Source organism: Anabrus simplex, chromosome 13 (genome assembly GCF_040414725.1).
Source record: "Anabrus simplex isolate iqAnaSimp1 chromosome 13, ASM4041472v1, whole genome shotgun sequence".
Classification (NCBI taxonomy): domain Eukaryota; kingdom Metazoa; phylum Arthropoda; class Insecta; order Orthoptera; family Tettigoniidae; genus Anabrus; species Anabrus simplex.
Window position 1 is genome coordinate 38640687 of NC_090277.1, and position 27210 is coordinate 38667896.

General features: G+C 39.7%; 1 long non-coding RNA gene across 1 annotated transcript; it reads left to right on the forward strand.

Moving 5' to 3' along the window:
* The first annotated feature begins 9336 nt into the window (after nt 1-9336).
* Nucleotides 9337-25991, forward strand: LOC136884927 (uncharacterized). The gene is made up of 3 exons (XR_010861438.2): nt 9337-9458; nt 17574-17703; nt 25924-25991. It is a non-coding gene; the product is annotated as an uncharacterized lncRNA (long non-coding RNA).
* The last annotated feature ends 1219 nt before the right edge of the window (nt 25992-27210 follow it).

Genomic DNA, 27210 nt, shown 5'->3' on the forward strand with positions numbered 1-27210 from the left:
ATACTCCAGGTCTCATTGAGAGACAGAATACGGAACCAAGATATACGAAGGAGAACCGGTATGAAAGACGCTCTGACGACAGCCGGTCAGCTAAAGTGGAAATGGGGAGGACGCGTAGCGAGACTGGAGCAAAATCGATGGACCTACAAAATGACAATGTGGGATCCCAGACAAGGAAGACGGAACGTGGGAAGGCAAAGAACTAGATGGGCAGACTGGTTTGCGAGATGGGGAGGAAACAATGGCAAGAACAGCAAAGATAAGGCAAGAGTAGAAAGAGCTGGGACAAATTGTGTGCAGAGATCACTGACGTTACGGGATACACCTATGCTCAAGCCCTGTGATAACATAGGTCGATCAGGACACATATTATAGATATTCTGCAGCAGTGAAATATGTAACAGTGCGCTTCCGCAAAGAGACCTGGAGATCACCTCTCTGATCACTACGGCATAATGCAGTAAAATTGATAAAAAGAGGTTTTTTTATGAAGTGGTGAATATAAAATTATCATCCTCGCGTACACTGCGGAAAGAAGCCGGGCAAGTGTAAAATATGTTGAAGTTCGCTCTCAGGACAGAGGCGAAGAATGCAACATACAACTATACGCTTCGACGAAGACGATACCGTGATGGTCATCTTCTGTGCGCTCAGGAAAATAGCAAGACGAATGTCAAACAGTCAGACGTTTGCATGCAGTAGTGATTTGGTAACTCATCACGTAACACACAGTGGAAGAAGGATATACACCTGCAATGTATGTCAGGAGCATTTCAACGGAGGATAATGTCAAGAAATTACAAGAAACGTCTACAACATTTGGAGAAGAAGCTATGCACGAACGAAGAGTGCAAGTTAACGCTTTTACCTAGAAACAACTTGAACCCTACCTGGGATAAAAGTGTACACGTGTCATTAATGCAACAGCGCGTTTTCGCGAATTGTTGTTCCAGAAAAACAAAATTGCTTTCACTCGTGCATGAGACTACTCAAGTGTCCCATATGCGGTAATAGGTTATCATGATAAACTACAGATTAACCAATATAAGAATGCTCTTCAGGACCTGCTCACCTGATGAGCTAAACTGAGCACTGTCCCTACATTGCAGGAGGCCATAGCCCTTAGGGGTTCATACGGCTAATTTATTTATTTATTTATTTACCACCGACAGTTATGGATAGTTACGAAGTTTCTCACTTCACTAGGAAATACAGTATTCCAGACCCATATGACACTGACTTCAACATCGACCCCAAACCTCATTAGACCGAACCCCGTGCTATCACTTTCTATGGAATTTATTCCAGACTGACCTTTTACAAAACAAAGCATACCACACGGATCGTAACTATTACGTATTCCATTATTATAACTTCAAAATGTTGTGCCCAACTAAGGAGCGTGATTGCACTTATTTTGCAGATGAGTGTGCTTTCTTCTCTTCCCAGATTCTCTTCTTCCCTCGCTGTGTTTTTCATCTTTTCTTCAGTCCATCAGTGGTGTTCTCATCTTGGGATTTAGCAGAATCACATTTGTTCACCAACGTTCTAAAGCTAGCTGTGTCCCATATAATTTTAATTGTATGCTGTTTTCTTGAAGTACTTTTAATTTTTTGCTATTGCTTTATATAGCACTGACACATATAAGTCTTATGGCGACAATGGGATAGAAAAGGCATAGGAATTGGAAGGAAGCAGCCGTGGCCTTAATTAAGGTACAGCACCAGCATTTGCCTCGTGTGATAATGGGAGATCACGAAAAACTATCTTCAGGGCTACCAAGAGTGGGGCTCGAACCCACTATCTCCCCATTACTGGATACTAGCAGCACCTTTTAAATTGTGATTATCCAGTTATTCTTGACTTTTAGTGAGGAGGCATTATCTTAAATATCTTTTAGAGAGCCTTTCATCATCCATTCTTTGAATATGGTCATCAAATTTCAATTGCCTTTCCCAATTGTATCTGATATTTTCTCAGTATGTTGGTATATTTCCAGAGACCTCCTATTAATCCACATGCCTTCTATGCATACTGGGATGAATATTTCCCTGAGGGCTTCTCTTTCTTGTTTTTCAATAATTGTATATAGTAATCTTTCTCCAATGATTAAGGTTTCTGATGTGTGTAAGGCTTAATTATGGTGTTATAATGTTTCAGTTTAGTGCTCTGGGATACTGATTTTTTGTTGTACCCTTTCCATATGATCCTATGGCTTACTTGTAATATAGAAATCTCTCCCTGTTTGCCTCATGATTTAATGCAGATGGTTAGATGATTTCCCCAAGTATTTGAAATTATTTACCTGAAGAATTTTGCCAAACTTTGTTACCAGATTTTGTTTGTGTAAGTATCGAGTGGATCCTTTCATGTATCAGGTTTTCTTATATGAGATTTGGATTCATTTTAGATGCAATTGCATGAAATTTTTTAGTGACTGAATTCATTCTTGTCTATAGTTGTATAGAATAACTAGACCATCTGTGAAGGCCAAACATTTGATATGAATTGTATGATTAACTAGCTTGTCAGAAAATGTCTTGAGGCAACATCTAATGTTAAATACCTTAGTTGTACTGCTGAGATACTGTCTTCAACTTACTAGCATGTTGGAATCAATTATTATTGTTATTAGTACGAGATAATTATTGTAAATATTAATTGTTTTAGTGATGTAGCCATATGCCAAATAAATAAATAATTATTATTATTGTTACCGGGTTTGTGTGGATCACAGAGGTTATAGAAGGTGCGGGCCTGAATGGGACTATATGAGGCAATCAGAAGATTGATCTAAAACTTTAAAATTATGGTTATATTTCTTTCTCAGCTATCATTTTTTTTCAAAGACAAACTTGATAAATTCAGGTACCAAAACTTCACTTACAAGCTAGGTAACAACTTTAGAAGATCGAATAACAGATTTGAGCTTGAAGCTCCCTAATTATACATTCTCCAAGGGTACTGCGGCTCCTTTAAAAAAAGTCAGAGATGGATCTCCCAGGACCTTTTACATCATGATCAGAGCATCTTTGCTCTAGAAATTTATCTAGGAGACTGCACTCCAAACCATATAACTTTACAGCCTTCTAAGGCAACATTCAACTTTACATTCATAACCAGAGCAACTTTGCTCAATAAAAATTTAAACTTATGAACCTATTTCTAGAAATGTCTGATCCTACCAAAGGCACAACCTACATTTAACACAACCAATTAACAGTCCTTGATGATCAACAGTCTAAAGTATGAAATAAAGCTTAACAGGGGTGTAATGTACACATTCTACCAGGCCATTGTGAAAAAAATTTCAATTACTGACCCTAAATTTTGGAGGTGAACACTTGCACTCCTAGAAGTTTACAATTCACTGAATAAAATCCTATTTGGGCTGACGGCCTGCAGATACTGGGGCTAAGCCTATACTACTGAGGTGACTAGATGCAGAGAAAATTTAAGTTACTCGAATTACAAACTGAAAAAGGTTACAAATGCATATTCACCTTGAATCAAATTGAAGGGGATTCGAGAGGGTATCATACTCTCTATTCCCTCATTATGGTTAAGTTACCATGGCTTGCCTGAAGTTTACATTAGAAGCTTGGAATTTACATTTTAAAGCTACATCATTAGGATTGGAAACATTCCCCTCGAGCTAACTGTCAAGACAATTACTAATTAAACCAGGACTGCCATTACCTTGAGCTGATGGACTTTTTGCCGATGGAGGCGGCACCCCCTTCATTACCACACACTGGACAGGAGCGATGAACAAGACAACTGGCTCGAAAAATGAGCCAGCTTTTATAACCGAGAGGAAAGATCCAGAAAACTCTGGGCTAAGGCCCGACACACCTCCAATTTTTATTGGGTAGTTAAATAGATACAAGACAATGCTTACTGGCTAACAAATGTTTAAAATATTTCTATTGGCCAGCATCTATATCGGCGGGAAGAGATAGAATTGTTGTAAACCTTAACACACCAGAAATCGAGATAATTCACGGGTTTGATTGATAATTTAACAGCGGACATTTTCGTAAGAAAACAGCACCTATGGACTGCTTGGGCATCCTGATTTTGTACTTCGTTCAGACACTTGATCAAATCCTCAATTTCGCTACGTTCTACAGCATCAGCTATAACGTTTTGTAGAATGGAACTTGCCATCACGTAATTTTCACTCTCACATTCGGCTTTAAGCATGTCAGTGAAGGCACACTCAATATGTTTTACTCGTTGATACAAACACGTTTTATTGAAAGTGGTTGATTCTGTTCGTTTCAGCAACGTGGACGTATGGTTTCAACAGTTCTGCTAACTTCTCTCCTTTCGAATATAGATCCTTACGAGCACACTTCTGTTTTTCCCATTGTTGTACTATAGTTGTTTTGGAGGAGTCCCTCTCGGAGTTAATAAAGGAACATAAAGCAGCAATGTGTTTACAGCGTTTCGACTGACCTGCTTTGCATCCACAATCAACGTCAGCAATGTTCCTGTTACTGTCAATCTCAAAATAATTAAAAATACTTATAATGATGAATTATTTATCGCATCACCTTTTGGAATTAAATATTTTTGTTATAATCTTTGAACCATCTTATCATCATTCACGGCTTATCCCGCCTGCGCAGGGGAAGTACACTCAAGAAGAAGTTGTCACCATGAATTGCGGGTCGGTTGCCCTTCCTCACTCATTATTTATAAACTGAAAATCTGCCGGGATTTGAACCACAGTCGCCAGAACTTGAGGCAAGCCGCTCGCTACCTCCTTTATAATAGTAGAATAACTGAGAAAAACTGACCTACTTTTCCTACGTTAGCTTAGCTGCTAGCCTCTGACTTTAGTGACCGTGGTTTGAATCCCAGTGTCACTGAAGTGCGATTTTCAGTTGAAGGAATTGTGTTTCAGGAAAAGCATCCGACTTTAAATTCATGATTACAACTCTTACAGTACTCAGTGCATGCAGTGTCCCCGCGCAATGACTCAATAATGTATAACTAAAGTTATTGTGAATAAATAATTAATTAACAATTTCCCGAAGTAGGAATGAAATATAGTAAATACCTTAATTTCAACGTTGTTTGGTGGCTGATTAATACTCGTTTCCCTTAGACACTTGCCTTATATTTCTTGCCCTAATCTTTCCTTCACGTCAAAGACATGGTTACTGCTATTTAAATCTTCACCTTTCTTTACCGTGGATTCCCGGAAATAATCTGAGTGTTGCACTGTATTGAAACCCTACATAAATTATAGCGGTCGCTGCTACTGTCGAAGCAGTTATTGTCTGGCTTTACCTCTTTATTGTAGAATCACAATTCTAAGCTTACTGCGCTGGTTGCAATGAACTGCACTGTCAAAGGTCTCGTGAGTGCCCCATCAAACGACTGCAACTGTTTCCGCTAGGGGCGCTAGCTACTAAATATCTCCTGCGCGCACGGTCCCTATAATGAATTCTTGGTTCAGGATACTTACCATACAGGGCATAGACAAGGCTGTAAACTTTCCCCTTTGCTGTTCATAGTTTACATGGATCATCTGCTGAAAGGTATAAAGTTGCAGGGAGTGATTCAGGCAGGTGGAAATATAGGAGCCTACGGTGTCTGGCCTATGCTAATGGCTTGGTTTTAATGGCAGATTGTGCCGAAAGGCTACAGTATAATATTTTGGAACTTGAAAGTAGTTTCAATGAATATGGTATGACAATTAGCCTCTTGAATACTAAACTGATGTCAGTAGGTAAGAAAGCCAACAAAATCAAATGTCTGATTTGTGATACAAAGCTGGAACAGGTAGCTTATTTTAAGTATTTAGGTTGTGTGCTCTCCCAGGATGGTAATATATAGGGATGGGCTGCGAACGGAGTCGCGAAGAGTCGAGACTGCTACCTCTGGAACCGACACTCTCGACTCCAGTGTCGACTCCACTGATGCATTAACGCCATCCAACAAGTATTGTCGGAACTGCTTGGAATTATAGTTCCACGTTCGTCTCTTGGTAACTTGTGATACGATGAATACAAGATGATTATTAGCCAGCAAACATTAAATATTGTTTCGGGATTTTATCATCGTTGGTGTTAATGTTGTAGGTCTATTTTGGTGACGATGATGATAAAGATAACGATAATAGTAGTGGTAATAATAATCTGACAGTATACGTTTACATAATCGCCAATATTATCTTTAATCAGTTCAGCTCCGTGGTATAGGGAGCAAAGCGTCCGCCTGGCACCCGGCGGCCTCGGGTTCGATTCTCGGCCGGGTTAGATTTTTTTAACTGTAAATGATTAATATCAATAGCCTGGGGCATAAAACAGAAAAAAAGAAGCGAGTGCTTAGAGTATGATTTTACAAGAAATATTTTACCAAGCATTGTGCGTCATAACAGACACCTCTGCAGTCTAGGGAGGCCCCGGGATCGATTCCGGCCAGGTCAGGGTTGTTTACCTGTATCTCAGGTTTCGAGATGACGGTGAGGTAGAGACCGGGTCTAGAAAGCCAAGAATAACGGTCGAGAGGATTCGTCGTGCTGAACACAAGTCACCTCGTAATCTACTGGCCTTCGAGCTGGGCAGGGGTCACTTGGTAGGCCAAGGCCTACCAGGGCTGTCGCGAAAAAGGGCTTTTGTGTATAGTAATAATAATAATATTGCAGCAAGACTTCACGTGATCCTTGAATTATAACGAAAACCTACAACCCGTTTTCAGTCACTGACCGGGTCAGGAATGGAATGAATGAAGCCTCCATTCTGCGGCGAGGATAGGAATTGTACAAGCTGCCGAGGCCTGCTGCACTCCTCTGGGGCAATAATGAATGACTGACGGATGAAATGAAATATTGGAGAGTATTGCTAGAATGGTCCGCCTCTGTGGTGTAGTGGTTAGCGTGATTAGCTGCTCGGGTTCGATTCCCGGCTCTGCCACGAAATTTGAAAAGTGGTATGAGGGCTGGAACGGGGTAAACTCAGCCTCGGGAGGTCAACTGAGTAGAGGTGGGTTCGATTCCCACCTCAGCCATCCTGGAAGTGGTTTTCCGTGGTTTCCCACTTCTTCTCCAGGCGAATGCCGGGATGGTACCTAACTTAAGGCCACGGCCGCTTCCTTCCTTCTTCCTTGCCTATCCCTTCCAGTCATCCCATCCCTCCACAAGGCCCCTGTTCAGCATAGCAGGTGAGGCCGCCTGGGCGAGGTACTGGTCATTCTCCCCAGTTGTATCCCCGACCAAGTGTCTGAAACTCCAGGACACTGCCCTTGAGGCGGTAGAGATGGGATCCCTCGCTGAGTCCGAGGGAGAAGCCGAACCTGGAGGGTAAACAGATGATGATGATGATGATGATTGCTAGAATGAAAGATGACAGGGAAAACCGGAGTACTCGGAGAAAAACGAATTTCACGTGGAGTGACCGGGATTTGAACCACGGAATCCAGCGGTGAGAGGCCAACGCACTGCGACCTGAGCCACGGAGGCTTTAGATGCCTTAATTTATGTTCGAATTATGTTAGCGAATTTACCCATATTAGATTTGTTTTCATCGTTCATGTGGAATTCATAATGATTTACCATCGATATCTGTTTATCAATTTCCTGATCACGACAAATAAAGACGTGAAATTAAATGTCCGTGGTCTGCTATGACGGTACTTTCAACTACACCATTACGCTCGTCGTCTTCGCGAACGATACCGTACTTCACTCTACAATACTCTTAAAAAACCCAATGGGCAAATGAGCAGCAACTTGTATGATATTTTACGCGCCTCGACACACAAGCGGCCCCGAAATGAGAGTCAAATTCGCTTGGAGTCGTCAGGCTTCATGCGAAGCGACCGTGCGGCCCCGCAATGCGCATCAGGGTTACTTGGAGTCGAGAGGCTTCGTGCGAACCGAGACCAGTGTTCGGAGTCGATGGAGTCGACGCTCTCGATTCCAGGCTTCAGTCGCGCCCATCCCTAGTAATATAGGTAGTAAATGAAATTGAATCAGGGTGTAGTACAGGTAATGCAATGAGCTCACAGTTGCGGTCAACAGGGTTCTGTAAGAAGGCAGTCAGCTCCCGAACGAAACTATCTTTACATCGGTCTGTTTTCAGACCAACTTTGCTTTAGCCTACGAGAGCGAAAGCTGGGTGGACTCAGGATATCTTATTCATAACTTAGATGCAACAGATATGAAAGTAGCGAGAATGATTGCTTTTACAAATCCGTGGGAACAATGGCAAGAGAGTACTCGAAATGAGAAGATAAAGGCTAAGTTAGAAATGAACTGGATGGATGAAGCTGTAGGCTACACATAAACCAGCTTCGGTTGTGGGGTCATGTGAGATGAATTGAGGAGGATAGGTTACCTAGGATAATAATAGTCTCACCTATGGAGGGTAAGAGGAGTAGAGGGAGACCAGGGCGACGATGCTTTGACTCAGTTTCGAAGATTTAAAGATAAGAGGTACCTGTATAGAACGAAATGAGGTCACGGCACCGGTTGCAAATAGAGAATTGTGGCGACGTATAGTAAATGCACAAAGGCTTGCAGACTGAACGCTGAAAGGCATAACGGACTATAATGAAAATGCATGCATGTATGCATAAGAAAACTGTACGATTTTATTTCCGTTAGTAAACCAAGAATTGGATCGTTAAGTTCAGTCATTTGAGCCCTCCTTCCTTGGCTGTCCACATACGTTACGACTTACGGATCTGCTGTCGTATCCTTTTTTTCCCGTGCAGCAACTGAAGTCGAATTTGTGTATTCGCGTCTGTTTCTACCCGGAGAGATTTTTTTCGGGGGTTGGGGCACGATGACAGCTCCCCCCGCGTGGCAATCAACTCTATTCTACATTGCCCCCGACATGTTGGAACTTGAAAGTAGGTGCAATGTCATTTAGCCTCTCGAAGACTAGACTAACGTCAGTAGGCAAGACAGTCAACAGAATCGAATGCCAGATTAGTTCTAAGAAGAGAAAGATAGCAGGGAGGAGCGGGAATGTGATACGACAGGAGTATCGGTCTGTGGCTGGTTACACCGCTCTCACGCGAAGCCCATCAAGTTATCAAGACAGGACAAGACAAAAGTATCTGCTTGTCCCCCCGTACTCAGCATATTACCAGGCAAGATGTGGTGATGGGTATCAATACTGGCGTAATCGGGTAGTAAGGGTCAGGACAAAACCACATAGGCAGAAATAGAAAGACGCCTACATGTAAAACCTGACATACCAGGAGAGGTACTTTTTTTTATTATAAATCCTTTGAGCCAGACATTACGGGACATGGCACCCAGTGCCGCCAGTGCTCTTTTCAGTAAGTGTCATATACTCTGTAGTTGTCACTGGTAATACAACGTTTCCTAATTTCAGCCTGTTCTACTGACTGATAAAAATAAGATTTGTTCTTCAAGAGTTTGTTTTAAGTGATTGAACTACATGAAAATATCCGAGTTTGTTTCGAAGTGGCAGGTATGTTGTTATATACGACCCGTACAGTATTAGCCAGTTGTACAGCTTATTTCGTGAATTGTGTTACGGATTTTCTTCATTGAGGAATTGTGCTTTATATGATTATACACTGTGTCCACAACCTCTACGGTAACATATTGCCGGTTATGTTCAAGTTCACTAATTTACTTTTGCGAAAATAAAGATCTCAACTGAGAACAGTAAGAAGTTAATACTAATCCTCTCAGTTCCAGCATTCTAAATATTTTTAATATTTAAAGCTTTAAATTTTATTTTTAACTATGCATTAAAAATGTATACGCATATAACTAGCTTTCTTTTTGAAAACGCCCAGCCTTTGCATTGCAAGTGCTGGCAAGTCGTGTATAGTAGTAATACATCGTATATCTATAGTGGAATGATGATTTATTCTGCAGAGCTACGCAGGTGAAGAAATGCGGATGGTAGTTTCAGAAAGAAATTACAATATGTTGCGTATAATTTTACTTATTGTGTTGTGTTCTTTACCTCTGTGTGAAATTTAATAGTGACATTGTCAATGTTGAGTTGTTCTATACAATGTAGGCTGTGACATATGGTTGTATGGTTCAAAATCTTGAGAGGTTTCCATTTAGGATATCTGCTTGTTATATCAGTGTTGTTATGGATATTCTTGTGTATCACATCATTACTCTACAACAGCTATATCCGGTATTTAGTCGTGATGATTTAGGTAACAGTAGGCTGCCTCTCTTTCATAAGATATTTCCTGATTTATTGGTGTGTAAAAGATCTTCAGGGGCGACTTACGGTGAGTTTGCATGGGGTCAAATCCCAGGATCGGCAGCCCTAAAAATCGTTGCCGTGGTTTCCCCATTTTATCATTAATTATTCTTACTTAATGCCGCTGCATACGTAATCCTATCCCTATCCCTTTCCCTTGGACTTGTTGATGCAACATTATACTACTAGCAGGAATGGAAGAAAAATCTTCAGGAATAAATTTTGGCTGTGAAAACTGTTAAGCTGTGAGCACGCATCCGGTAGATAATGGGTTCGAACCCCATTGTCGGCAGCCCTGGGGATGGTTTTCCGTGGTTTCCCATTTTCACACCAGGCAAATGCGGGAGCTGTACCTTATTTAACGCCACGGCCGCTTCCTTCCTATTCCTAGGCCTTTCCTGTCCCATGGTTGCCATAAGGTCTATCTGTGTCTGTGCGACTTAAAAAAAAAAAGCCCAAAAAAAAAACCTGTTAAAGGTAGTTACTTGAAAGTAAAGCAAATAATACATTAATAGAATAACCTGTGATGGCCAGAACAAGTAAACACGGCACACCTCAGTGTTGTCCAATAGATTGAAATATACAAAATACAATTGATCATAGTTTCCTGAATAGATGTGTGTTAACATAGAAATCTGTTCCCTAGCAAGGCACAAGAATCAACTGAATCAGCCACAGGAATGAAACTGGCTGAAATAAAGGAACAAGGCCAGAATTCGCCGGCACAGCTATGACGACATACTTATAGGACCTCCTGGGTAGGAGGGGTTTCAGGTGGGGAGAAAGTAAAACATACTGAAGGAATTTCGCCCTTACTTTCTATCTCTTCACCTTCTTTTAACTCCTGCCTGTATTTTATCGCCGTCCATTTAACCTAATTTTTACATACTTATTCCACTTACATATTCGCATACTATACTAATTTTACTTACCTGTTATAAATTCCTGGCGATAGGTTGTCTTGAACCAGCGATCTTCAACTCCGTAGTCCATAAGCTTTTCCACTCAGCTAATGTGTTACTTGATGATTTGAGGTGTAAACGATGTATATAGAGACACATATAGTACATTACCAGTAATAGAGATGGCATGCAACGTAATTCATATATACCCCAAAAGATGACTCTGTCGTCTCTCTCTCAGCTGTTGCCAAGTTAACTTCTACGAGGAACAAGAATACACTGAACTCAAATCACGAGTTTCATTACCGGCTGTGTGATTATTGTTTGAAGAGGGAGTACAACTAAATAACGGACGAAAACAAACCAGTCGTGTGTCGTGTCTCCAGCTATGTTATAGTCGTGATTATTGTTTTAAGACAAAGTACTACTAGCCAAAGCAACTAAAACTCCTGTCCGTTGCTGTATCCATACTAGTAATGATTATTTTAAGAGGGAGTACATCTACGTAAACACAAGAAGTCCATCTTCTGTCCACTCCTCTGTCAACTTATGGTGAGTACCCATATATTCATATCCTGTCTCAGTGATTGGAGTATACTCATATGTATGGTGTTGCCTTCCCATTCATGATGTGATCACCGAAAGTGTACCTCCAACAACAGTCACTGAATTAGCAATGCTGTCGCACCTAACCGAACCTAACCTAACCTGTCACTACCAGTGGTTTTCTGTGCATCACAACCTAACCTGTCACTATCAGTGGTTTTAGGTGGATTACAACATAACCTGTCACTGTCAGTGGTTTTAGGTGGATCACAACCTAACCTGTCACTATCAGTGGTTTTAGGTGGATCACCCCGTTCAATTAGCAATGCTGTCGCACCTAACCAAACCTAACCTAACGTGTCACTACCAGTGGTTTTCGGTGGATCACAACCTAACCTGTCACTACCAGTGGTTTTCGGTGGATCACAACCTAACCTGTCACTGTCAGTGGTTTTCGGTGGATCACCCCATTCAATTAGCAATGGTGTCGCACCTAACCAAACCTAACCTAACATGTCACTACCAGTGGTCTTGGTGGATCACGATCTAACCTGTCACTACTGGTGGTTTTCGATGGATCACAACCTAACCTGTCACTACCAGTGGTTTTCAGTGGATCACAACCTAACCTGTCATTATTAATGGTTTTCTGTGGATCACAACCTAACATGTCACTATCAGTGGTTTTCGGTGGAGCAGCCCATTCAATTAGCAATGCTGTCACACCTAACCAAACCTAACCTAATGTGTCACTACCTGTGGTTTTCGCTGGATCACAACCTACGCTGTCACTACCAGTGGTTTTCGGTGTATCACAACCTAACCTGTCACTACCAGTGGTTTTTGGTGGATCACAACCTATCCTGTCACTGTCAGTGGTTTTCGGTGGATCACAGCCTAACCTGTCACTGTCAGTGGTATTCAGAGAGACACAATTGCTTTCGTAAGGGATGCTGGAGACCTGTTGGCGCTTCGCGGTTCTAACCTAGGGGCTAACGCCCCAGACCCCCTTTGCCTGTCCTCAGACCTATGGTTTTACCACTAGCCGGACACAACCAAACCAGACCAATGCTTTTCGTAATTGCCGGACGTACTTAATACTCGTAAAGTTTTCGCAACATCGTATCGTACCGTTAATACCTATTTCAAGAACCAACTAGTCAAGTTGTAACCCAATCTAGTGCCTGTAAATTGTGTTACGCAGTCTCAAACAGCTAAATATAACAGACCATTAAATCATACATATAGCGGCCGCTACACGTCCTCTCGAATTATCCGCCATGTTTACAAATATCAACTCGCCAAACACGTCATATAGACGCACAAGCAGCGGCCGCGGAGCCCGTGCTCACAGATGCCGGCGGATCCTGGACTTATACCGAAATAAAATCTGTGAGGCACTACTCAAGGTATTCAACACAGACAAGCTTCGTACCACGTGGGGAGTTATAAAAACTGCTGAACATTTAAACCAGTTGTTTGACACACAACTCCCCTGAAGGAGCACTCTGGTAAATACCATTCGGTTGTGTTATTATACATGACATGCACAGAAAAATAAAGAAAGGTTTCTTAAATTAAGGTTGGTGGCATTGTTCGCTGAAATGAGCTGACAGCAGTATTGTATAAATTTTTGTCTTTGGTTGAACAGATTCTTCTTCATTTTCCATTTCCTGTGTTCTGGGTTGAAATGTGAATCGAGAACTTCCTCAGTTTTTCTCTCTCCACCACTCCCTTCCTTGAATATGTTTTCCACTTTTCTTCTCCTCTTGTCTCTACTCTCCTTCACAATATCCTTTCACCTCTTTTTGGGTATTCCCCGATGTCTTTCTCCTATGACTTTCTCTGTTAATACTTACTTTGGAACTCTATCCTCGTCCATTCTCATCATGTGTCCATACCATTTCAGCTTACTGGCCTCTATCTTGCTGTGCATTTCAGGGAATCCAATTCTCTCCCTGATTTCTATGTTTCTGATTTTATCCTTTCCTGTCTTCCCTATTATTTCTCTAAGGAATTTCATCTTGGCCTCTTGGATTCTGCTTTTGTCATGTTTTGTTGTTGTCCATGTGCCTCCTGCATATGTCAAACTTGATGTGTAATACATTGGGTGTAAAATTTTCTCGCCTTCCTGTGGAACGTCCCAGTTACAGCCTATACAGTACATCTTACACACTGGTAAAACCCATTGGCTTCTTCAATTCTCATTCCAATTTCTTAATTTATTATCCCATCTTCTGCAATTATTCTCCCCGAATATTTGAAGCTTGCAAGTGATTAATTCCATTATTAGGCTGTATCGAAAATTCAATTCATTAAAATTTACAATTAATTTATTGAAAACCACCTATTCAACACTTTACAGTCTTTATGACTATAAAGTAATCATTTTATTAAAGTTGTTATGGTACATGTTTCACCTGTCACAGCAGGCATCATCAGCCATAAATTCTATAACATATGCCAGAGCTCTGGGATGGCTGTTATGTTTAAAATTATTCCTTAAAAACTAGTTGTTTACAATAATTTACAATTATGTATAAAAAAAATTATGATCACAATTTTGATTAAAATGGTTAATCTTTTCTTAAAGTTTTAATGACCGGGCAAGTTGGCCATGCTGTTAGAAGTGCGCAGCTGTCAGTTTGCATCCGGGAGGTAGTGTGTTCAAACCCCACTGTCGGCAGCACTGAAGATAATTTTTCTGTGGTTTCCCATTTTCACACCAGGCAAATGTTGGGGCTGTACCTTAATTAAGCCCACAGCCACTTCCTTCCCAGTCCTAGCCCTTTCCTATTCTATTGTCACCAGAGGACATATCTGTTTTGGTGCAACAAAAAGGAAATAGCAAAAACAAAAGTTTTAATGGTGTATCTTATGTTCCCATCTATTAGAGATGTTGTAAAAATATTATTGATGCACATAATACTGATACTAGGTTGACAATTGAAGTCAAATAGGTGTCAACATATTTATAACAAATTTTTCAGTATATGCAAGAATCAAAACACTCAGCTTAAAATCATTTGCAGATTAGCTAAAATCTTTTATAGATAAAAAATTTTCTTGATTAAAACGAGAGTCTTTATTAATAATATTCAAAGTGAAAATGCTGGTGAGATAGCAAGCATAGCTAGTGGAGGATACTGGATCAAGTCTCATTCATGTGATAAGTTATTCCATCTTCTCTTTAAATATGCATGTATGCTGCCTGGGTCGTAAGGCCTGTGAAGTTATCACCATTTAAGTCTGAAGAGTTCAACTGGATTCTTAGGTGTAAATGAATCTGCTATGCGTTGCAAGTTGAATTTTGTGAAATAAGATGAAAAAATGTGTGAGTTGCTAAGATTAGAGTTTTTAACTAGTGGAATTAATCTTCTTAACACTTACTCTTTAGACACTCCTTCCCCTGCGCATACCATCGGCAATCTTAATGCCCCGCCCAGTCCTCTTCACCCAACATACTCCCTGCCACTAATGACACCCCTACAACACGAGGAGTGGAGGTAAGGTGACTGTCACACCACCACACACAAGCAACGCTGCCGGTCATCTGTCCTAATGTCTAAAGGGTTTGTGTTAAGAAGATTAATTTCACTAGTAAACAACTCTAATTTTAGCAACTCGCACATTTTTTTATCTTATTTCACAGACTTCAATACGCATCACATGGCAGTTTCATTTACACCTAAGAATCCCATACAACTCCTCTTCAGACTTACGTGGTGATAACTTCACAAGCTTCACGATACCCAGGCAGCGTACTTGCATATTTTAAGAGAAGATGGAATAAATTGTCACATGAACAAGACTTGATGAAGCATCCTCCAATACTATGCTTACTATTTAACCAGCGTTTTCACTTATAGTAGATTTTAGCTAATAAACAAATCATTTTAAGCTGAGCATATTATACTGAAAATTCTGTTGTAAATATTTTGACTCCTACTTGACTTCAACTGTCAACCTAGTATCAATATTGTATGTGTCAATAATATTTTTACAATGTCTCTAATATGTGGGAACATAATATGATACCCCATTAAAACTTTCAGACAAGACTAACCAATTGAATCCAAATTGTGACCATAATGTTTTTATACATCATTGTAAATTATTGTAAACAAATAGTTTTTAAGGAATAATCCATTCCAGAGCTCTGGCTTAGAGTATGGAATTTATGGCTGATAATGCCTGCTATGACAGGTGAAACATGTACCATAACAACCTTAATATAATTATTATATTATAGTCATAAAGAATGTAAAATACTGAATAGTTGGTTTTCAATAAATTAATTGTAAATTTTAGTACTTTAAGCTCTCCACAACTTTTAATGGTCTCCCATTTCCTTCAATATTCCCACTTCGTTCTCCATTACCTCTCATCACCACGGCTGTCGTACAGTTTTCCACATGTACTTTCATTCCATATCCCTCTATCTCCTGATTTCATACATTATCTTGTTCTCATACTTCCATTTCATCTTCTTCCCATATTACTGGGTCATCTGCAAGAGTAAGGCCTTTGCCCCCTTGGTTCCTATTTTTTTTGGTATACTGTTGTGGGTTTTATCCATGAATATAATGAAGATTGGAGGGGTTAAAACACATCCATTTTGAAGTCCTGTTTCTACTTTGAACCAGTTTGTTTGTCCTATTGTAGTATTCATAATACTTACTCACTTTTCATTTATTGCTTCTATAATTGGTTCTTCTCCTCTCCCTGCCTTTTTTTTATCAATGCATCCAAGACTACGTGCCGTGCTACATTGGCATATGCCTTCTCAATATCGATAAATATCATCACTAACTCCTGCCTAAGCTCCCATCTGTTCTCCATCATGTTCTTCAGGTTCAACAGATTGAAAAACTTTAAAATTATATTTATACTGAGTAGGAGTATGACATCATATGGATTTGAAACATAGATAATAACTGGTGCTGAGAAAAACAGTGTTGAAGCCTTTGAAATGCCATGTGATCAGAAGTTGTTGAAGATCAGATGGATAGAACATGTCCCACATAAAGAGATAGTGAATCAGCTGGATGAGAGGAGAATGGTTTGAGAGAATTCGATCCTAAGAAGGAAAATTTTGATAGAACTAATTTCAAGAAAGTGTGAACTTCAATTAGTTTTGGAGTGAAATGCAATGGATAAAAATAGTAGGAAGATTTGACGATGCGGACCCAGATGATCAGAGTGGTATGCAAATAGAATAGTTGCACGTTGGATTTTCAACAAGTAAGTCTTCTTGGTGTGGTTTTAGTTCCATATAAAAAAACTGTAATTTATATAGCCATGGATACGATATAAGGTGCCATGTAAAACTAGGTATACCGGGGGGCAAGTTGGCCGTGTGCGTAGAGGTGCGCGGCTGTGAGCTTGCATGCGGGTGATAGTAGGTTCGAATCTCACTATCAGCCTTGAAGATAGTTTTCCGTGGTACCCCATTTTAGCACCGGGCAAATGCTGGGGCTGTACCTTAATTAAGGCCATGGCCACTTCCAATTCCGAGGCCTTTCCTATCCCATCGTCGCCATAAGACCTATCTGTGTCGGTGCGACGTAAAGCCCCTAGCAAAAAAGAAGCTATGTGTCCTTAGACTATGATCTTGATATCAACTGATATGTTAAATTATATTTCTCATGGAAGTGATCACTGTTTTAGAATTCATGTAAAACTGAAGGTCCTTTGCTATAATAGTAGTATCAGTCACAGAAAACTTGATGTCCTATAGGTATGATCACAATATCAACAGTCATGTAAAATTTTGGGTCTTTTCAGTATCATCATAAAATTGACGGTCATGTAAAGTTACAAGCTTGTTGCTTAGTCATTTGAGAAATAACATAATTAGCAATGACAGCAATAAAATAATATATTTTTCTGGCTTATGTTTCAGTATAAGGTCACTGGAATTAATCAACAATCCCAGTAGCTTCTAACTACTTCCATTGCAGTGTGAAATGGACATGGACGTGAAGATCAAAGAGGAACCAGCCTGGCTTGAAGGAACAATGAATGCACCACTTGTAAGTCACATTCCAGATAACATAATAGAGGTCAGATTTTAACCCTTAGTAGCTGAATAAATTTAGCATGGGCATGATTTACTGTATGCTTCCTCAATATTAACACCAGCAGTCACCATTTGCTGCATGAGCATCTAGGTGTAGTACGACTCTGTTTTGTTTCTTTGTCTGGAAATAAGCCACAGTGCGCTACAGGAAGCTGCCAATGCTTGGGAACTACAAACCACAGTATTGATGTACATTTATGACCTCTATTGGTCAAACTAGTGACAAGAACATTGATCATGGGACAAGGAACGGGGTTTTGGTTGCATAAGCCACCAGATAATGGCTGCCGAGTGGACAGTTGGCCTCTAGTATTTACTAGGAAGACCCAGTTGCAATTCAGCTCGCGAGGTGAACGGACGTAGTGCTGAACATGTGTAAAGTATAGGAGTGTGGTAACATGGGAGTTTCAATTGATCAATGCAGGTGTGCTATAGGCAGGTGGCAGGGCAGATGGAAGGTGAAATGATCACAAATGGCAAGAAACGGTCTCAACATTACACAAACATTAGTTGTGGTTGTTTTTGCCACTAGTGAGCGGTGGAGTGGAGATAAATCCTGGCCCTGGACTGTCATGGGAAGATACTGAGAAGCTCAAGGAGGCCATGCAAGAATGCCAAGCAGAGAAGACCAAGGAAATGTTAACAGAACAAAAGAAAATGAATTTGAGGATTTGATGACATTCATACAATCAGAACTCAAGGATATCAAAGAGAGCATATTACAGAATAAAAACGAAATAGATGGAATGAGGACGAAAGTACTGGAGCTAGAAGAAAGGTTAAGGAACCTCGAAGAAAAGGAAAAGACACGATTGAAGGAAGATAGGAAGAGAAACATAATAATCTATGGGTTGGCAGAAACAGAAAGAGAGAATTTTAATGATATGCTAGGTAGAATACTTTCCCTAATCAGGGAGAGTTTGAAGGTTGAGTGCAACGAGAGTGATATCGATAGTGCCTTAAGATTAGCAAGGAATATGGGGAAAAGACCAGTAAAAGTATGTATGGTATGTAGTTTGAAGGCTCGAAAAAGTTTGGAAAACATGAAAAACCTGAAGGGCATGAAAATATGGATCAAGAAAGAATTAGACCAAGAAGAAATGGAAAATGTGTGAACACTGCGTTTTCATCATTGAAAGGCGCGGCACTCGGGACTGAAAGCATTTATCCGCGGAAACAGACTTATAATAGCGGCCGATTCTTGGAGCAGTGCATGGCCTGTTAGTGAGCTTCGCGAACTGGGACATTGCGTGATGCGTCAGCTATGTGGAAGACCAGCAGTCTAGTGAGTGACAGCAATAAATCTGAGTCCACAGGTGTGTGTGGCAACCAACAAAGCAGGGACAATGAACTGGATGACTCGGCAACTGGGAGACGGGAGTATTCTATTCTATTCTCTTCTATTCTACTAGGGAGATGGCATAGCATTCTATGTTTGATGGTGGCATAAAGTTGAATGTATGTTGTGGGCTTGATATTGAAGGAGCCTTGGTTAGGACCAGGTAGTGACAAAGTTGTGATTAGCAGTGTCTCAAGATAGAGGCTTCAGGGCATTTTATGTGTTAAGTACCCATTGACTGATTGTTAATTGATTACCTCTGTTGGTTATTGAAATGGATTTCTGGAGGGTGTGTGGTTGTGTATTTACTTTGTGGAAATTGACTTCACTTCCTACATCGGCCAAATGTCGTGCTAGTAGATGCTGAAGTGATGGAAAATGATGGGTACTAGTATGAATTACCGTATAATCTTGAATACCACCCAGCAGCGAATAAGATCCATACCTTTATTTTGAAAGAACAAACTTTTAAAAAAGAAAGTGAAATCAGAATAATTTGCAATCTTTACTAACACCCGTCAAATGATTAGAAGTTAGAAATAAAAGTAAACAAACATTTCCAGAACAATATCCAATGAGTTCATTCATTATCATCAGCATCATCATCAGTACCAACTTAGAACTTTCATCGCCATCACCTTCACCGAGCTCGATAGCTGCAGTCGTGTATGTGCAGCCAGTATCCAGTAATCGTGAGATAGTGGGTTCGAACCCCACTGTCACCAGCCCTGTAGATGGTTTTTGTGGTTTCCCATATTCACACCAGGCAAATGCCTGGGTTGTACCTTAATTAAGGCCACGGTCGCCTCGTTCCCATTCTTAGGCCTATCCCATTGTCGCCATAAGACCTATCTGTGTTGGTGCAACGTAATGCAATTTAAAAAAAAAATGTCCACAAAATGTTTTCATCGCTGCCATCCATAGCATTAGTAATGCTACATTTCCTGAAACTTTTCCATATGAAGTCTCCAGGGATACGATTCCGTCTTGTCAAAATCCACGAACACAGCTGCTGAACTTCCAGGTGCTGAATGCGACCAGTTGGCGTCAGTGTGTAGTTATCAGCTACCATCCATTCTTTATAGCGCTGTTTCAAGGCTGCTTTAAATGGACGGTTCACGCGGACATCCAGCGGCTGTAGCATAGACGTCATCCCGCCCAGAATGACTGCTAGGTCGGTCTTCCTATCCTTGATATCTTTCTTCACAGTTTCTGTTGTGTTGCCACGGTAATTATAAAGAACAAGCAAGCTCCTTTGTCCCAATAATGCACCAGGCCGACGTTGCCAGACACACTTTTACCCAGTCTTCCACAAATGAACTGTCCGTCCAGCCGGAGTTCTGAGATCTCACAATCACGACCAGTGGATAGATTTGTAGGAAGTGTCTTTTGCTTGAGAACAATGTACAGTGGGAATTTGGTTCCATCAGTGAGAATACACAACATTACCATACACTGTTCTTTTTTCATTACCACCTGTTCTAATGGTAACACTTGTTGCACCCTTAACATTCACAGTCTTGTCCATTGGCATTTCAGAGTAGACTGGCGTCTGATCTGCATTGCCAATTTGGAAAAGCAAATATGCATTTTTCTTCCACAACCAAATGATTTGATGTTGAAACAACAATAACTTCTCATCATAGGCACCAAGAAGGCGCTGTGAAATTGAGGTACGCCTTCGTACGCTCAACCATTTCTTTTGTAAAAATTACAAACCCATCCTCGGCTTGCCTTAAACCCTTCCAATGAAAGTTCCTTTGCGATCTCCGATGCCTTTAGCTGGCACATTTCTGTTGACACAACATATGCCAATTCCCTCCTTTCTGTCACGAATTTATAACGTTTCTTTCAGTTTCTGGAAACTGTACACTCAGTCTGTGAAAAGCTCTACGATCACCACTACATGCTAATAGGACATTTTTCTTCTTTCTTCAATCGCGAATACACGACTCATTAATATCGTATTTCATACCAGCAGCACGATTTCCAATAATTTCAGTTTCCCGAACTATTTTCAGTTTCTCACAGTAAAAGATCGCAAACTGTTTGTGGAATTCATGTTGATAATCAGAGAACGTGCGTGAGACTGACGCCAAGCGTGGATGTAGCATATACTGAGAGCAGAGAGATTATTGTTGCCAAGCCATGCCAGCGGTGATGCCCGATTTATGCGTGTCTGGAAAGAGAAATTTCCCAAAATTTTAAATAAGACCGGCACCCAATTTTGGAAGCAATATTATCGAAAAAAACAGTGCAGTTGGTATTCGACATTATGTTATGGCCAGTAGGTCCCTGGTTCTCATGGAGAACATTTTTTTCTTCCAAACGAAATTCCTGGTGATTTGCATAATTTAAACTTCTTTACAATGACACTAATGTTGAGTGAGCATGTAGTAGAATTTTGCCTTGGAAGTTTATTGTGAGCATAGCTCGTCTAAAGCAAACACCTTGTTGAAGGTGGAGATGGAGTGGAAAATTTTGTAGAATATGCAAGATATTTTCATCATCCTCCCTTGCTCTGTCTGTTGATACTCTAATCTCAGTCCATATGATTCTTCTGAGTGTGTGGCTTTCAGTTCAGTGGCTTTTCATCTGATAGCTCAGAGGGTAAACTGATGACATGCTAATTTCATGTTGACAAGTGTGATTGATTTTCGGTCTAGAGGTATTTGAAGAACCTGAATTATCCCAGCACATGTCTGTAGTTTTCCTGGCTTAAAAGTGAATTCCTGCTCATCATAATGGCACGTCAGGTTCTTTGGAAACATTGACAGTTAGAAGAGAGGTGTTCAATGAATAACTGTGTAAGGTTAATACTTTATGTTTAATCTCCTTCAGACATGTCCTCCTTAAATTGTTAGCAGAGGTATACATATCTTTGTCTGTGTACCTCTGTATCATGCTGCTCTCATTGTGGCTATTTTCCTCCTTCCCCCTCCACTCGCTCCCTATTACTAGCGATAACAGCGGGGCCTTGACTAGTGTTGTGGAAGCCATTTTGCATTTTGTTTCCTGTCCTTGTACGGGACAGACGTGCCATGTGAGGGTTTATATTAATCCAGGGTTTTCCCTGGTTTTTTCCCCCTTTTGGGGTGTAATTTTGGTAGGTTCTGACCATTTTTAACTATTCTTGTTTTTGTTTACATAAATTCAACTTGTGTTATATTATTCTGTTCTGATTCTCCTTCGGACCCGTCATTCTCGCTAGTCCATAACTGACCCTTTTCCAAAAACTCATTTTCTTCTGGTTCTCTGTGTTATTTTTCAGTGGTCAGCTATGCTAATTTAACCTTCCCCTTATGCAAGGTATCAAAGTTGTTCTATTGAATGAATGTAATTCTGTATAGGGTTATACCCATTTCAACTTGGCAAGCTAAATATGCCTAACAGATCTGTAAGTTTAAACCTTTAACACCAACCATCCTGGGTGGTAAATTGTTATTTCTTAACGGAGCTGAGAAAAATGAATTCCAATCCGTTCAACGGTGTTTTGTTACTCGTTGACCGTCTAATTTTAATTTATGTTTGCGGTTGTCTTGGTGACATTTATTGTCATTGAGATTGATTGACATTGTTCGATTGAATGAGATGACTGATGTTTTTGCCGGAGACTGACACGGCTACATTTACTGTTGGTTCTTGTGAACTTGACTTGGAATTTTGGGGAATTATTATTATTTTTATTATTGATTTCCTTATTTCTCCCCGGTAACTGATTTCTTATGCTGAGATCCGTGCGATCTCTATGGTGATTTGGTACGTGAAGTGTTGAATTTGGGAGTAACTTCTCCGTTTCCTGTAAGGCTCTGGTTGAGTCGGTGTGGAATTTTATTGTAATTACTCCTCTGCGCTTGTGATGCCCTTCTGATTATGGGCATATGATCTAACCTATGAAATATTATTTCGAGCGGTTATTCCTGCTCACGCCGATAAGCTCCTGAAGTATTGGTAAATGTATTACCGTTTTTCTCCTTTTCTGGTCTCCACTGGCCCTGTGATGTCGCACATTGAATTTTTTTTCTTAAAACTGTATTCTGCTATTTCTCGAGTTAACCAATTTGTATTGTGCCTGTGCTGTACCTCTGGTTTGTGAGGTTTCACATGTTTTGCGTTTTTGGGCCTTCCCTGTTTTCTGTGTTCTGTTAATTTATGCAGGTATTTCCTGATTAACATCGTGGTAAGGATAGAATTCATTTCTCTCCTTGTGATTGTGAATTCATGTAAATTATAATTAGCCCACCCACCCTTTGAAAATTTAATTTCGCAAACTTCTTGGTTAATCTTCGTTTAGTTCAACCTGGTGTAGTATTTCATTTGGTGTTTAAATTAAATTTCTATATTCCTAAAACCTCGGCTTATCCTTTCGTGTTTATGTGAGTGCACTAATTGCTAAATTACTATGATACTATAATACTATTGGTCACGGTTGCAAAGATCCAAAAACACCTACATACCATCCTCGAGGTAAGTTGTTGTTTTGGTTTTTAAAAAAACCTGCATTTACTTATTGCTTTAACTGTTTCTATGTGGTGACTCTATGTGATATATTACTTGGACCTTCTGGGTGCATTATCTTCGGTAATCGCTGTGCACCGGGTTACGTACTACCATTGAACTGTCACTTGACTATCGCCTACTACGTCACTGTGTCACGAGACTTACCAGTTACCTTGGTACAAAGGATTATTAACTAGTTTCTAGTGTTATGTTTGGTGACCCAGCTCCTTATTGTGCTAAAAGTGTTTTCATATCGTTGTACCAAACTCGTTCTAGTTTATGTACTGACCTAACCCGACCATCACTGCGTGTGTCTAATCAGCCTTACTGTAGCGGTGCTACGGATACTGTCTGAGTTTCTAATTGGTCCTCACCGTATGCTTGTAATCAACTTAACTGTAACTGAGTATATTTCTTGGTATTTTAACTAATTATCGAGACATCTCTAAGTGTAACCCCAACCTAACCTTTAAATAATTGCATCGTCACTGTTGTTGTTACAGCACGTCACAGTGTCATTGTATTTAAGTACAGCACGTTACAGTGGCGCGCGTTACAGTGGAAATAAGTTAGCAGCACGCCACAACTGTGACTTGACAGTAATAAATTATTGCAAACACTGTGAACTGCTAAAATTTTGCAGTTAATGAATGCTATTCTCAGAATAAGTGTGTGCTTTTGAGTTCTGAGTTACAGGCACTACAGAAGAGAACAGTGTTTGGACATAACCTGCTTTTCATGATCTCTTCCTTTGATATTTTTTGTTATGTTCTGTGACAGACTTGAACTTGGCATATGAGCCCACTCCTGATCAAGAACCCTAGGTTTAATATTTCTTATAACGCTACTGCATCAAACTTGTACAGATATGAAAATTATGTTAAAGAAATGTGTGCCAGTATCGGAAACTGTTAGCGAGTGTGTTAAGGTTGGGGTTAGATAAGTCTGTATCTTTTACTCCCAGTATCAAAATTACTTTGGTTTAGGGGTTCCACCTCTTCTGTTTTTCCCCTCTGATTATGATAGAGGATGGTTGGCCCATTGTACTTTTCTTTAAAGCTAATATCTACCAACACTACTGCACCACCATTAGCACCACATGTTAAAAATTATTACTCCTATCATAATTAATATAGAAGAAGTTAAATAACAAATCTTTTGTCAGTGTTTTTGTATCTGAATACACCAGTCTGCTAAACAAAATGTCAACACAGGTGTGATTACTCTGGGTTACCCTCACATCCAGAATGTGCTGGAAGATATGTATGTTAAGGAAAGAGCAGATTTTCGTATGGCATACGAGAGATAAATTAGCTCAAAATCTGAATGTACATTCTCTCAAAATACGTATTTTGAATTCAGTTAGAAAGGCTGAATGGTGTATTCCTCAAGTAGAGGTCATATTCTATGTTATATAGAGAACCATGTCTAAGGGCTCTAGAATGCATGATTTCTTAGAAAATTTTCTTAAATATGCCCCTTCTTAGTGGGCTCTGACATCTTGAGGATTTAAAGGCACATTAAACAAAATTATTCTTTCCTCTTTGTCATTATTTCGCTATCCTTCTTGTGCATCCCTTTCATCCACTCCTTATTTTGGCTGCTGTTCTCTTTCTTCTGTATTTAATGGATTAAGTCAGTATATTCTAGAACTTTTACTTTAATTTACTTTTATTAGTAAGTTAACTTATATGAGAACATAAACTTTTGATTGCAGTCCTCTCCCCTTTCAGTGCCGATAAGGTTTTATGAATCCAATTGAGAAATTTAAATGTCTCGTAGTAGAACTTAAAAGTGCTTCTGAAACTGCAGATGTACACTCCAGCACTGCTGACTCTCCACTGACAGTGTTCTCATCCCCACAGTTCTTCACAGAACACTACATAACATCCTTGTAGTAGTAAAATATTTCATTTGTGGTTTCTTTGTGTTTGGGCTACATCATGGCTTTTTCTGGTATATGACTGATAAGCCTGCTTCTTTCATGTTTATTTTTTTTATTTTACACCTGGAAGCATTGAAATATGCTGTCTGAAACAGAACCTTCTTAATGCTTTATGTAGCCCCCGTGAGCTCAGCAAAACCAGAGTAGGGAATGTGATTCCAATATTTCAATGTATTTTAATCTGCCTGTAAAAACACTCTAAGCTGAGAACAAAAAATGATTTAAAACAGACGTAACACTTGTAATTGGTTCAAACAATCTTTAAGATTTGATATGATTATACATGTGAAAATAGTTCATGTAATTTAGTGTTTAACTTGCTCATTTGTTGTTGATTATATTTTTACATGTGTATTTTGAGCATACCTAATATATCTTCTTTTCCACAGAAAAATATTGAATATGTATCGGAAATGATAGCTCTGAAAGAAGAAGTTAAATCAGAGTTAACAGAGCCAGGGTCAACGCAGGAAAACTCTCTTGAGGTAATGTATATAATTTGATAAGCCGTCACCAGGTAATGAAAATTGTTTGGAAATGGCTCGACAAATATCTGTTTGACCCTTCATTTCAGTGCTCATGATTGATAGTACTATGGAAAATATACTTTTTTCTATGACATTGACTGTTTACTTACCTAGTTTTCACTTTTCCTTGAAGTTGTTCCACGATCTTGTATTATGAATTATGCAGCGGTTAGGAGACCTCGACTCTATATAATATGGGAGCTGGTATCATTCCTACTAATACTTTTGATTTTGTAAATATTTTTGTACACAAAGTAGCTACAAGATACATTCTTTTGTTACTGTTACAGGATATTTTACTAGTTGTTTCCAAATGAAACACCTTTGTAATCTTATTGCTTATAATAATTATTTATTTCTAGATAATACAGTTATTTGTAGATACAAGTTGCAGGTGATATGCTTGCTTATTGTGAGTGTTCACTTTTATACTACACACATTGTAGCTATCTCATGGCAAGTGAAAAACATTCTTATTCTCCCTAATGTGGTCTATGGTGTTACTAGTCCATTGTGACTTATAATATTAAATAAACTTGCAGTAAATAAATAAGCACTTAATTGGTGATCTTGCTTTTCTGTTTCATGCTTCATAAGAGATAGAGTTTGTGAATAGGCCTTGAAAGTTCACCGTTACTCATCTGAACATTCGTTATGTGAATGAATTCATCATTACCAGGATACACATTTGATCAGTGCCATCGTTCACTTCATAGCAGGTGTGTCGTCTTCTTTCAGTATGACTACGTTGCTATGGGGTATCTCATTGCTTATTTATATATATATTTATTTTGTGACCTCTAGCAGGAGTTCTGGGTTAGTTTCTGAATATATAGCCATGTGGGCAGGGTTGTGATGGGAGAGGAGGTATAGTCATGATCGAGGAGTGTAGTAATTGGCTCTCCTATAAGGAAATGGCATATAGTTAGGTAAGAAATGTCAAGTGGGTCATCATTTAGCTTTGGTGAGAGGATGTGATTGTGTTGTAAGAGTGGTCCATTCTTTGTTGGTGAAGCAATAAGAATCCATCACCCATCTGAGGTGATATATCAGACTCTTGACAGCTGCTTCTCAGATTCCACCAAAGTGTCGTGCTGCAGGAGGGATGAAATGCCATGTCAGTCCCATGCCTGCAGTTGTGTGAAGAGT